Raw genomic sequence first — 13,946 nt, forward strand, 5'->3', positions numbered from 1 at the left:
AAGAAACAGTCACAGTACGATCGCAGGCTCGTAACAGCCGCAACACAACTTCCCGACTTTTGAACTCAATGCTTCAACTAATAAAGACAACCATGTCATTTGCTTTCTTAACCACCCGATCAATCTGTGCAGTCTCTTTCAGGGAGCGATGAACTTGGAGTCTAAGATCCCTCTGATCATCAACACTGTTCAGGGTTTTGCATTTAACAGTGTACTGTCGCATACATTCGACCTACCGAGCTGCCAAGATGATCATCACTAATCAAATCTCACTGAGATTTCTCAGGTCCTGTTGAATTTATTGCCAAGTGCACAAGTACGGGAAGGTACAGGGACAGAGAAACACTGACTTGTGGCAGCATCACAGGCAAGTACATTCAGATAACACACGGAACATAAATTATACGATTCTCTGTCAGTAACAATCTGTAAATATGTTTTATGTCATTAACAATATATAAAATACATTGTGTCATGATCAATATTGAAATGTGCATTTTGTGTCAATAACAGTCTTGGAAATGTTGAATTTGGTCCCTGTCTCCATTCCTCCTGTAATCCACAACCAGCTCCTTTGTTTTTGTCACAATGAGGGAGAGGTTGTTTTCTTGACACAATAGTGTCGAGGTGATGACTTCTTCTCTGTAGGCTGCCTCTTTATTTGGGATCCGGCGGATCAATGCAGTGCCGTCAGCAAATCTAATTAGCAGATTAGAACCCGCCACTGCAGCCCCACAGTGCACTATGTACTGATTGCAAAGCTACGGAATTGCATGTGAATAGCCTCCCCTCCCCCAACTCCACTCTTTCTGCCTCACCAGCAGACTGGGACATCTCACATCTCGCTGCCTCCGCCAGGACATTAAACTGTGAACAACTGTGGTCAGGGACTGATCTCTGGGGTACTCCAAACGCTACCTCCTTCCAGTCTGAAAACGACCCACTCATCCAGACACAAACTACCGGCAGTTTATCGATCTCCAACGAAAAAGCCTAATCACCTACTCCTGAGGGTCAATACCATTGCTGACTCTGAGTTTACCACCGTCAAATGCCAGGAGGGACATAATAATCAGAAAGTCTCTAGTCACAGCCGTGTAAATAAAATGTGATCTCAGTAGGTGTGTGGCGCATGCTCAGAATGCGAAGGAGACAGACAAACTGAGCCAAGTCACAGACTGATGAAGGGGAGGAATGATCCATTTTGATATAGAGAAGGAAGCAGAGAGTTTGATATTGTGCCTGATGCCGGAACTTTAGCCAGTTAGAAGATGAAGTCTTGTTCCTCCCACTTGTTTTGAGCTGTAACAGAGTTTTTATCCGAAGGCACCAAGGAGACTAAAGTTATCTGAGTTGAAATGTTGTCCTTCTCCCACTGACGTAGTTTGTAAACATTTAACAGTGTAGAAAATTCAAAAGATTTGTGTATGGGAATCACAGACACAACAGCACGTTAGTTCTGCTGTATCTGTCAGTTCACCAGCGCTTGAATGCGGCCAATGCTTGAATGTGGAGGCGGACATGCTGGAGAAGACAGCGCCCCACTCGCTACAAGGAGAGCCCGAACACGTGACCATGTCCGCGATCTGTTTGGATACATCGCCATGACGTTGATAGCACTGTGACGTCATTCACTGGCTCTCATTTTGGAAGGGATTCAGTCGGCCATCGCAGATACACCGACAGCTTCGCTCTGGGAGGCGGCCGTTCACCTGCTCTGTCTGTGTGAAGAGACTCATTCGGTTAACCCACCATGTGATGCTCCGGTGAGTTCACAATAAATAGAGGCCACATTTCTGTCCGGAGTGAGCAAAGAGTTTTACTCAATCATCCCAGCTGCTGCAACACCAGCAACTTCACATCAGGGAGGAAGTTCAAATCAGCTCCAGTTTAAATGTTTAACCATCACGGTGACTGAAGGCAGCTGCAGGTTCATGAGGGACTGTTACTGTCAGATTCTGCAGTTCTTGCGGCTGCTTATCGCACCCAGGACTGAACCCTGGTCACTGAGCATTGGAGGAGTCTGTTCTGCTGACGTTAGCCTTAAACTGGACTGGTGTTTAATATTGTGTATCTGTGAAAGGTAAATCAGTTCTGTATCAAATCCCGTGTGTCAGGTACTTACTGTCTCTATCACACTCACTATGTGCACTAGAGAGGCCACTCGGCCCATCTGGTTTCTGCCCATGTTTCTGTTCCGTATCAGTTTATGAAAATCTATCCCTGCCGTTCCCCTCTCACTCTCCCTGAGATGACAGGTTGCAAATAGTCACCACTCCGTGGGATAGGAGATTTACCTTGAATTCCATAGAATCACAGAAATCTTCAGCACATTACAGACCCTTTGGCCCACAATGTTGTGCCGACCATGTAACCTACTCTAGAAACTGTCTAGAATTACCCTACCGCATCGCCCTCTATTTTCCTAAGCTCCATGTACCTATCTAAGAGTCTCTTAAAAGACCGTATTTTATCCGCCTCTACCACCGTCGCTGGCAGTGCATTCCACACACCCACCACTCTTTGCTTAAAAAACTGAGCTCTGACATCTCCTCTGCACCTACTTCCAAGCAGCTTAAACCTATTCCCCCTCGTGTTAGCCGTTTCAGCCCTGGGGAAAAGCCTCTGGCTATCCACACGACCAATGCCTCTCATCATCTTATACACCTGCATGAATTTCCTGCATGATTTTCTCCAGGCTGAATAAGACGATGAGCTCACTGTGGTTGTGACGTTCTTCAGGGCTCCGGACGAAGATGGTTAAACTCCTTCTTCTCCGCTCTTTTCAATGTTTTAGGTCACTCTCACAAATTTCAAAGGTCTTCACTTCGAACTGCTGGGTTGTTACAATGCACCTCTGAAGTCTGACAGCAGACTAGCGAGTGAATCTTCGATGGAGCAGAGTCAGAAACCAAGTTGCCAGTCAGGGATTTGGGGTTCCAGAAAGAGATGGGGCCTGGTGTTTACAAGGAGGAGGAAGAAGAGAAACCGAACCTGCAGGATGTGGCTACAAATGAAAGATCAGACACATTTGGAAACTGGTTGATTGGAAAAAAAAGGTGATTAATTTCTGCAAAATACTGGAGGAGATCAACAGATCAGGCAGCAATTATGGAGAGGAATAAATAGAGAACGTTTAGACCGAGCCCCTTCAGCATGCCTGTACTGTGTACTCCGCTGCTTAGTTGCTACCTGAACTGCACAGTTCCTCCAGCATTGTGTGTGTGTGTTTGTGTGTGTGTGTGTGTGTGTGTGTGTGTGTGTGTGTGTGTGTGTGTGTGTGTGTGTGTGTGTGTGTGTGTGTATTTCTAGCAACTGCAGAATCTCTTGTGTTTTATATCTGCCTTTGCAAGAGGCATCAAATAAATGGAATGCCTGTTGATATTGAGTATATTGGTTTTTGGAGCCGCTTTCTACGTTAAAACAGCTACACAGTAAAAACCCTGCGGTGTGGACATGAAACCGTTGCTAGCAGGAATGTTTAATGGCAGCTTGATTACCCATAAACCCCTGGGTTTAAAATTTCGCTGCCTCTGAAGCAACGATCAAATGCGCATGCATCAAGGTCGATGACGTCGCCGAATAGCACGCATGCGCGCCGTACACAAAGGACCTCAGGAGGATCGGGAAAGGTAAGAATGATTTTCCGGGCTGCTATTTTAAACACCGACTGAGGGACATTTGCTGTGAACTCTGGACATCATAGTCCGCAATCCTGGGACAGTCCTGCTCTCTTCCCTCTCTCTCAGCCCCACGATCCGTACGCGGGCCCCGGGGAGCTTCCGGCTGATGAGGGAATGGGAACCGATGGATCTCTCGGACAGAGCTGAGCTCCAGCTATCTAAATGCAAGGATTAGGAACTCGGAGAAAGGGAAGAAACATCTTTTACATCACCAGTTGAGAAAATCACCTTTGTTCTTTCTCCAATCGTAAACAAGAGAAAATCTGCAGATGTTTGAAATCCAAGCAACACACACAAAATGCCGGAGGAACTCAGCATTAGTACTCTTTTCCATAGATGCTGCCTGGCCTGCTGAGTTCCTCCAGCATTTTGTGTGTGTTGCTTGAGCTACCTCCTCTCGGTCTGCACTTTTCTACCGGGGAGAACATGTTTTGTCCCATTCTCTCTGGGTACATAACGATATCAAGCACCTTTGTCCTGGGCAACAAATAGCTTTCACATCACAAATGTGCCAGACTCCAATGAGACAGAAAGACTACTGCCCTTCTCTTTATGTTCATTGGCATTGCCATCACTGAGTTCACCACCATCTGTCACTTGGGGGAGGGTTCAGGGGATATATTTATGTACAATACAGAAACTGGTGTTACAGTATTGTTGCGATGCAAAAGTTGTTGGAGAATTTACAAGTGTGAAGAAGTGGAGTGATATTTGGAAATCTGACTTTTTAAAGTATCATTTAGCAAGCAAATCACATATGGATGATGTACAAAAGCTCCAGTGAAAAAATCCTTCATAGCCCACTACAGGCCTGCTGCATAGTTTATGTGAGAGTGCAGATGAACTCGATCAAACCCAGAGGAGATCAAAGTTCTTATCAATTGTGATTTGCTAGCTGTTAAAAGAAATACCTCCCTATTTAAAATTCAGTGTGCTCATGTTGTTGTCAGTGGGTAAAAATTGCACAGCACAAGGTGTTTTGGCACACCGGTCATTACAAAGTAGGTGGGACATTGCTGGGAAGGTGGGGAGACCTCCAGTGCCCCTGATACCCTCACCTACAAGATATGCATCCAGCTGCAGCCTGTAACCCTGCACTTTAAGGAGCTGGAAATGGATGAATTCTGGATCATCTGGGAGTCAGAGGGGGTGATAGATATGACATCAAGAGAGGTGAGTTACACCCAAGGTGCAGGACACATTAAACTAGGTGAGAGTCAGGTAGGGGAATGAGGTTAAATATCCATCGCAGAGTACTCTTGAGGCCATCTCGTACGACAACAGGTAGACCACTTTAGAAACTGTTGGGGGGATTACCTGGCAGAGGAATGTCAAATGGTTGATAGGGGATTTGTTAGTTTGGGGATTAAAATTAGCAGAGATCTAATATCCTGGTGGTAAGGCTTGCTGTTGCTAGTGTGTGGTGGGGAGGGTGTGTCGTGAAACTAAATTTGCAGGGGGGAATTGGAGTCAGAATGCCAGAACAGATAGTGAAGTGGGTGAAATGAATTGACTTATATCATTCATATACATGAGGAGCAGAAATCTTCATATTACTTCTTCATCAAAATGTGCAATGTGTAATTTATAATAAATGGTTTGTACATAGGACAGTGGTTATAACAGAAACACAATTGTATCAGCATAAATTAATCAGTCTGTTGCCCTGGTGGAAGAAGCCGTCCAGGAGCCTGTTCGTCCAGCTTTTATGCTGCGGTACCATTTCCTGGAAGGTAGCACCTGGAACAGTTTGTGGTTGGGTTGACTTGGGTCCACAATAATCCTTTGGGACTTTTTACGCACCTGTCTCTGTAAATGTCCTGAACAATGGGAAGCTCACAACTACAGATACGTCGGGCTGTCCGCACCACTCTCTGCAGAGTCCTACGATTGAGGGAGGTACAGTTCCCATATCAGGCAGTGATGCAGCCAGTCAGAATGCTCTCAATTGTGCCCCTGTGACAGACGTTGTTCAGAGCTCAGATAGAGTCAGCAGACAAAAGGTTGAACGTGGTGCAATGACTGTGCTGAGTTGTGTCTATCACAATGCACGAAGCATCGTAGGAAATCCAGATGAGATCAGGACAGGGAATTGTGATATTGTAGCCATTATTGGGACTTTGTTGCTCCCAACACTCTGAGAGATTTAGAGAAACAAACTTTGTAGAGGTCGCAGACTATGCTAAGAAACAACGGTTGATATAGTAAGCGATTTTAACTTTTTATATATTGAGTGGAACTCCCATACTGTAAAAGGACTAAATGGGGTAGAGTTTGTCAAATGTGCCCTTAATCAGGACGTAGTATTCCCAACATAGAGGTGTGCAATAAGCTGTTAGGAAATGATCCAGCATTAGTGATAGAAATTAGTGTATGGGAACACTTTGTATCTAGCGATTGTAATGACATTAGGTTCCAAGTAAATATGGAAAAGGAGAGGGCTGGACCATGGGTTGAGATTCTAAATTGGAGAAAGGTCAATTTTGATGGTATCAGAAAGATCTAACAAGTGTGGATTGGGACTGGCAGTTTTTCTAGCAAAGGAGTACTTGTAAGTGTGAGTTCTTCGGAAGTGAGGGTGTAGAGTTTGTATGTGCCTGCCAGAATACAAGTTGTAAGGTAACTGGTACAGGGAAACTTGGGTTTCAAGAGATATTGAGAGCTCGGATATTTTGTTCCTCTAAATGTCTCAGACTGCTGGGTGCTACCAAGACTCATTAATGACTGACTCATTAATCATCAGTCCAAGCCCTGAGCTTATCTGACTTTTTGTTTAGTCATCTTCTGTTGGTTCCTAAAAGCTTCCCAGTAGTTTTTTGTTCTTTTGTCTGTCCTCTCTTTGGCTTTTATGTTGGCTTTGGCTTCTCATTTCAGCCACGGTTGTGTCCTCCTGCCTTTCCAATGCTTCCACTTCTTTGGGATGTATCTGTCACTCAGCTCCGGAATTACTCCCAGAAACTCCAGCCATTGCTGCTCCATTGTCACTCCTACCTTTTCCCTTCCAAACACGTTTGGCCAGCTTCTCTGTTACAGAAACATGGAGAAGTTCAGTACAGAAACAAACTATTTGGCCCTTCTAGTCAATGCCAAAAAAAAATGTAAGCTGTCTAATGCAACTACCTGCACTGGGACCATCGCCCTCCATACCCATACCATCCAGGTACCTATCAAACTTCCCTTAATTGAGAAATTGAGTTCATATTCAGCACTTGTGCTGGCATCTCATTCCACACTCTCACGACCATTTCTGTAAAGAGCTTTTCCAACTGTTCCTGTTAAATTTTCACCATCCCCACTTACCCATGACCTCTGGTTGTCATCCTACCCAACTTCAGTGGAAAAAGCTGCTTGCATTTACCCTATCTATACCCTCAATTTTGTAGACTTCTAACAAATCCTCAAAGCAATGTTTAATTTCCTTGTTTATGTTTAGAGCCTTTTTTAGGTTTATGAAATGATGAGGGATGTTGATCGTGTGGATAGCCAGATGTTTGTTACATTGGCCTTTATAAATCAAAGTATAGAGTATAAGAGTTGGAATGTAATGGTGAAGTTGTATTAGACATTGGTAAGACTGAATTTGGAGTATTCTGTGCAGTTTTGGTCACCTAATTACAGGAAGGATATTAATAAGTTTGAAAGAGTGCAGAGAAGGTTTACAAGGATGTTGCTGGGACTTGAGAAACTGAGTTACAGAGAAAGGTTGAATGGGTTAGGACTTTATTCCTTGGAATGTAGGAGAATGAGGGGTGATTTGATAGAGGTGTATAAAATTATGATGGGTATAGATAGAGTGAACGCAAGCAGGCTTTTTCCACTGAGGCCAGGGGAGAAAAAAAACAGAGGTCATGGGTTAAGGGTGAAGAGAGAAAAGTTTAAAGGGAATATTAGGGGGTGCTTCTTCACTCAGAGAGTGGTGGGAGTGTGGAATCAGCTGCCAGATGAAGTGGTGAATGCGGACTCACTTTTGACATTTAAGAAAATCTTGGACAGATATATGGATGAGAGGGGCTTGGAGGGATATGGCCCAGGTGCAGGTCAGTGGGACTAGGCAGAAAAATGGTTCTGCACAGCCATGAAGGGCCAAAAGGCCTGTTTCTGTGCTGTAATGTTCCATGGTTCTGTTGTTGAAATTTCCCAGAGAAGAAATGGCGAACATGAGGGGGCATCCAAGCTGCTTGGAAATAGATACTGAGGGGATTTTGGGGTAAGTTTTTTACACAGAGAGTGGTGGGTGCGTGAAATGCACTTCCAGATATTTGTGTGAGATTCCCATCTGCATGTTAACAAAGGCTATTTGCGTCAGAGTGTTCAGTTACTGTGGGGCCAGCAGCCCATGCAGCTCAGTGGTAACAGGGAATAATACCAATGGAGAGAGTCAAACTGAGCCAAGTCACAGATTGGAGATGGCAGAAATGCCCCATTCTTATAGAGACAGGAGGAGCATCAGAGAGTTTGATGGTCATTCCAGATACCAGCATTGTGCCCAGTTAGAAGATGATTTCTCTCTCCAACTTGGGATGAACTTCACTGTAACAGTGTGATGTCAGGTCACACCTTGACAACTCAAGTGATCTCATCTGAAATGTTGTCCTACACCCATTGATGGATTTTGTAAATCTTTTTTACAGGTTAAAAATGACAAGGAATTTGTCTACGGGAATCTCAAATACAACACGCCAGTTTTGCTGTCTTTGTCCAGATATTTAAGAAGTGCAGCAAGGGATTCACACGATCATCCTTCCTGCTGAGACAGTGGGGAGGGATTCACTCTATCATCTAACTGACTGGCATGCCCCTCATTTTACATGGGAGTTCACCTGCTCAGACAGTGGGAATGGATTCACTCAGTCATTTCAACTGAAGGTACCTCAGCAAGTTCACACTGGGCAGAGGCTGGTCATCTGCTGAATTTGTGGGAAAGGATTCACTCGGTCATCTGACCTAATGGCTCACCAGCGAGTTCACACTAGGGAGAGGCCGTTCACCTGCTCAGACTGTGGGAAGGGATTCACTCGGTCATCTGACCTAATGGCTCACCAGAGAGTTCACACTGGGGAGAGGCCATTCATCTGCTCAGACTGTGGGAAGGGATTCATTTCCTCATCTAAACTGAAGATACATCAGAGAGTTCACACTGGAGAGAGGCCGTTCACCTGCTCAGATTGTGGGAAGGGATTCACTCAGTCATCCTACCTACTGGTACACCAGTCAGTTCACACTGGGGAAAGGCCGTTCACCTGCTCAGAGTGTGGGAAAGGATTTACTCAATCATCCACCCTAATGGCTCACCAGCGAGTTCATAGTGGGGAGCGGCTGTTCACCTGCTCGGACTGTGGGAGGGGGTTCACTCGGTCATATAAACTGAAGGTACATCAGCGAGTTCACACTGGAGAGAGGCCATTCACCTGCTCAGACTGTGGGAAGGGATTCACTCAGTCATGTCTACTGAAGTTACATCAGCGAGTTCACACTGGGGAGCGGCCGTTCACTTGCTCAGACTGTGGGAAGGGATTCACTTGCTCATCTCAACTGAAGGTACATCAGCGAGTTCATACTGGGGAGAGGCCGTTCACCTGCACAGTCTGTGGGAAGGGATTCACTTTGTCACCTCACCTACTGAGACACCAGTTAGTTCATACTGGGGAGTGGCCATTCACTTGCTCAGTTTGTGGGAAGGGATTCACTGAATCATCTTTCCTGCAGAGACACCAGTCAGTTCACACTGGGAAGTGGCGGTTCACCTGCTCAGACTGTGGGAAGGGATTCAATCGGTTATCTCACCTGCTGTCACACCAGTCAGCCCATACAGGGAAAGGGCCGTTCACCTGCTCAGTCTGTGGGAAGGGTTTCATTTCGTCATCTCAACTGAAGATACATCAGAGAGTTCACACTAGGGAGAGGCCATTCACCTGCTCAGACTGTGGGAAGGGATTCACTTCATCATCTCAACTGAAGGTACATCAGAGAGTTCACACTGGGGAGAGGCCGTTCACCTGCTCAGACTGTGGGAAGGGATTCACTCGGACATCTCAACTACAGAGACACCAGCGAGTTCACACTGGGTAGAGGCCGATTTCATGCTCAGACTTTGGGAAAAAAATTCTCTCAGCCAAATCCACCAAATGTGTATCACTGTTGACACTGGGGAGATTCTGTTCACCTGCTGTGAATGTGGGAAGCGATTCACTCAGTGAATTAAACTTGCGTAACTCTCACTTCAGCTAGCAGCTTAAAATAAGGGGTGATAGACCCCAGCCTGGCTAAACTTAAGAAATCTCGTTTGGATGGATGTTGTGTGATGTGTCCTCTGCTACAAATCAGTACCCTGAAATAACAGTAAACAATATGTGATTAAACAGTTGAGCTTTGTAATTCTTACTTTGACCAGAGGGTTAGTAAAGAAAACAAATAAAAAAAAGGAAAAGGGCCCACTCTCTCCATTTGCATTTTCTCATCTCTCCCTGGCAAAAGACCATGAAAATCACTCTTCCAGACTCACAAGAAAGGACATTTCTGTCATTGGACAGCCCCACACTCCAAAACCCTGTTATCTCTAGTCATAGCCTAAACATTGCTGCTACTGAGGAACCATTACCTCAGCTGGGAAACATTACTGAGAGGTCGTTACATCAGCAGTGAAACCTTACACCATTTAGGACTTGTGACACACTACCGGGTTTACACTGGGGAGAAAGTTTCAATAAGCTGCATGCTGGATATTTGTTCATCACCGTTGCTGAATGCAATTTCGAGAGTGACTGTCGGTGCTGAACTCTGCAATTATTGCTGCTGCTCACCACACCCAGTTCTGCACCCTGGTCACTGGGCATGGGAGGAGTTTCATCTGCTGCACATTCACCTTTAATGGGACTGGAGTTTAATATTCTTGGTCTAAGACAAATAAATCAGTTCTATTTTCAACTCTGTCTCTGGTACTTACTGAATTTATAACACACCTAGTGTACAGTAGTGAGTCAACTCAAGCCAGCTGGACCCTGCCAGTGATTCAGTTCCACGACAGTCCTTTTAAATCCTCCCCTGTTGTTCATCTCTTGCTCTCCCTGGATGTTCACATTCACCCTGAACGTATGTCCAATGTCAGGGTGAGAGGGAGGACGGGGCAGAGAGGGAAGACAGTAAGGGGAGGGGGTGTTCGAGTGCAGAGAGGAAAACAGAGTGAAGAGATTATACTTAATATCTTTCAGAAAAATGTAATTGAACTTGCTGCAAACCTACTCTACATACCCTGTACATTCTTAACCAAATTATTGATCCAGATGACAATAATGGTTGACGTCCAAAGTAAATGTACGTATATCAGAGTACGTATATGTCACTACATACAACCCTGAGATTGTTTTTCCTACAGGAACACTTAGAAAATCTTTAGAATAATAACAGGATCAATGAAAGATCAAGTGGAGCATAGAATTCAACAAACTGTGCAAATGGAAATATAATTAAATATCAATGAATAATGAGAGCAATGTGGTGTAACCCTGGGGAACCTCACTAGGCCGGGGCCTCGAATCCAATAATGTCTCCCAGCATCACTCTCTGCTTCCTACCATCAAGACAACTGTGCATCCAGTGAGCCATCTCTCCCTGGATCCCGTGTGGTCTGACTTTCCACAGCAACTTACCATGCGAACCTTATCAAAGGCCTCGCTGATGCCCATATCAGCCCCGATCCTGGGACAGAGGTGTCACAGATCAGAGGGCATGGATTTAAGCAGAGGATGAAGAGGTTTAGAGGGATCTGAGGAGGAGATTTCTCACTCAGAGGGTAGCTGAAATCTGGAACACACTGCCCGAGGTGGTGGTGGAGGCAGGTCCCTTCACATCATTTACGAACAGGATGAGCATTGAAACTGCCGAGATACAGTCGGCTATGAACCAAGTGCTGATAAATGGGACCAGTGTAGACAGTGAGTGGATGGTCAGAACAGGTATGGCCGGCCAAAGACCTGTTTCCGTGCTGTGTGATCCACCACTCCGGACATGCTAAATTAACGATGGTGGCACCGCAAGGCATTGATTTCAAAACTCCACACCCCACTCCAACCTGAAGTAAACCAGACTGCACCCCTTTGTCACCACTGGGAATATCTGTTTCTGTCAAGGTAACATACAAATTGATCACTTTGGCTAAACAACTGGCAATTGATGAAGTTCCTGTGTCTTCTTCCATTAATGTTGCTGCCTTACAGCAAAACTAACCCTCTCACTGTGTCAGAATCAGTGATTAAATCAGACCCCAAACACTGTGCTTTCACCCCTGCACGTTATAACTGGAACCATCTCACTGAGGGTCTGATGGAGACAAAACCATGTCTTCCCACAGCTGGTTCCACCTGTTGGTGTGTCCTCTTTCCTCCACCTCCAGGGAAGCTGCATCTCCACACAAACTCCTCACTTGAGACGACTGTCTGTACCCGTGACACAGGAAATCACATCACTGTCACTCTCCTGATACCGTGTCTGACCTGCTCACCTCCGGGTATCCTCCCTCAGCAAGCCTCTTCCTCCGTCACCATCTGTGAGATTTTTTAAAAATACAATCACTGTAGAACGATCTATCAGACAGCTGCTGTACCCCTCCATCCCGGACGATGGTTTGCTGATTAAAACTCTCTCTCCTCAGCCCCTTCCCTATTCCCTTTCCCTTTGCAAACTCCAGATATGCCAGCTGATCCGAACCCACTGTGAGGACATTTATATCTCACAGGAGGATGTAGAAACCCGTGTTGTTCTCTGATACAGAGGTCACTGACACCCCACCGCCATCCCAATCTGCACCAACAGTCCATGACGGTGACAGCTCTTCCAGACACTGGGGCTTTGTAACAAACACAATGTTAACAGCAAGATTAGACAGTAATTCATTTGAAGAGAGAATTGTTGCTTCCTAAAATGACACACCACCACTCAGCTGGCCGGGCAGCATCTATCAGAGAGAAAAGCCACACTCCCACTCCACCCCCCGCATAAAACAATGCAATCAGAGGTTTATGATCATTTTCAATATCAAAAGATTGCCCTGACACAAACTGATGAAATGCCTCACAAGGAAACAAAATGCTGAGCAATTCTTTTTAAATCTGGGCATAACGTGTTTCTGGATCAGATAATGAACGAGTTGCATGTGCCACTTGTAGCCATTCCTTATCATGTTATGATCATTTTCAACATCAATACATTCCCCAGTGGGAATCGGAATGAAAATGTTTGGACACCAGGAAGTCCCGCTCGGAGCGGATAGTTCAAAGGTTAATTTATTATCAAAGCAGGTATCCGTAAACAATTCTTGAGCTTTTTTTCTTCTCCGGAAAACCACGAAAGTCGTTCAGAGAGAAAAATCAAACTCCCACCTCAACCCCCGTATCAAAAAGACAGCATCCCGATCATCAAACCCCCAAAATCCACCCCTCCCGCACAAAAGGGAACAATATCGTCGACCGCCACCCCCCCCCCCCCCCCAAACAACCCTACCCGCACAACTGCGGAGGAGCCGATGTCACCAGTGTAGAGGCGGCCGCGTCGGGAGCAGCGGACACAACGGGCGACCCCGGAAGATTCACAGGTGAAATGTCGCCTCACCTGGAAGGATGTTTGGACAACGGAGAGAGTTCGACCGTCCGGCCCTTTCACTGTGACGCCCTGAATTCCACATCAAATCCGTCCAAACGAATCTGGGTGAACTTTAATGACCAATAAATATAAATCCTCTCAGCGATCAGCTGTCTGAGTGATTCCCTGACTCTGAGAGGAAGGGGTATCTATGGTCCACACTGTCAGGGTGTTGAGTTTACCAGGAGACAAAGACTGCAGGGACGAGAGGTTTTCTGTTGACTAATACACTGTGTGTGGACCCCGCTGACAATTCTGGTGTTGTGACCCGAATCGAGACAAACACCACGCTGCCCACTCCACCAACAACACGGCACAGCCGGACACATAACAGGGGACTTTACATCCCACAACACTGGATTCAGTGATGAAACCCGTGATTAATGTTGTTTTCCCACCGAAAAATCCATTAAGGTGCTTTTAAATACGAGCGCTCCCCCACAGGTGACGTCACACAGCTTCTCCCCCCCCCCACTCGCCTGACGTCACACATGGGCTCCCCACACCGGGATCTGCCCTGATGGGCGCGGTGTCTTACGTCACCGACGTGCTGCTGTGCTCGAGCTTTATCGGTTTAACGGCCGGGCTAATAAATTAAGTGTTTATAAACATAGACTGATTTAACTGAAA

At 45.8% G+C, this 13,946-nt stretch overlaps 1 protein-coding gene across 1 annotated transcript in view; it reads left to right on the forward strand.

Moving 5' to 3' along the window:
• The window catches only part of LOC140723824 (uncharacterized), a 746,760-nt gene that overhangs the window by 336,952 nt on the left and 395,862 nt on the right, over window positions 1–13,946 (forward strand). The gene's annotated exons all lie outside the window — the stretch shown is intronic.

The sequence above is a fragment of the Hemitrygon akajei genome, unplaced genomic scaffold (assembly GCF_048418815.1).
Source record: "Hemitrygon akajei unplaced genomic scaffold, sHemAka1.3 Scf000139, whole genome shotgun sequence".
Taxonomy (NCBI): domain Eukaryota; kingdom Metazoa; phylum Chordata; class Chondrichthyes; order Myliobatiformes; family Dasyatidae; genus Hemitrygon; species Hemitrygon akajei.